The following is a 552-nucleotide window of genomic DNA, read 5'->3' as shown; positions in this document are numbered from 1 at the left end:
AGGGAGGGGAGGATCGCCGACGGGACTCCCGGAAGCCGGCGGAGAGGGGAGTGTTTTAATTAGCGATCAAAATTATTTTAATCGATCAAAAAGTTTAACGATTGATCGAGAAATGAATCTTTAATTTCCACAGCCCTAGTATACTGTATAATATAAACAATAGCCTTCGTTTTTTTGTTTATCCGAGTCCCCCCGTCACATAGTTTCATATCGATCCCGCCAGTAAATCCCTCATCTTTCCACTTCCTGTAACAGGGCGACAACGCTGCTTGTTTTGCACTGAATTTGCACAGCAGTGTGGTCACCCTCTAGACAAGGTAGTTAAAAATGTGTTTCCATGTGATGACAAAGTCCAAAAATGTCACCAGCACCAATGCTGGACTTTGTGATATTGCACAGTGCCACCCGCGGTCACTTCAAGCACCACGGGTGGTTTTGATTCGGTTAAGGAGTGCAACAGGACATACTTGCATGTGTCTCCATGTGATGACATACACACAGACTGCCCCCCCCTCCCCCCCCGCTCATGCACAGAGATTCGATCTTCTCTCA

At 46.6% G+C, this 552-nt stretch overlaps 1 protein-coding gene across 1 annotated transcript in view; it reads right to left on the bottom strand.

Moving 5' to 3' along the window:
• LOC108801165 (semaphorin-3F-like) overlaps window positions 1–552 on the bottom strand; it is a 25,912-nt gene that overhangs the window by 9,051 nt on the left and 16,309 nt on the right. The gene's annotated exons all lie outside the window — the stretch shown is intronic.

This window comes from Nanorana parkeri, unplaced genomic scaffold (assembly GCF_000935625.1).
Source record: "Nanorana parkeri isolate BGI_ZX_2015 unplaced genomic scaffold, ASM93562v1 scaffold2236, whole genome shotgun sequence".
Lineage (NCBI taxonomy): Eukaryota > Metazoa > Chordata > Amphibia > Anura > Dicroglossidae > Nanorana > Nanorana parkeri.
Note: the sequence above shows the minus strand (reverse complement) of the source record. Positions and strands in the feature narration are given on the sequence as shown.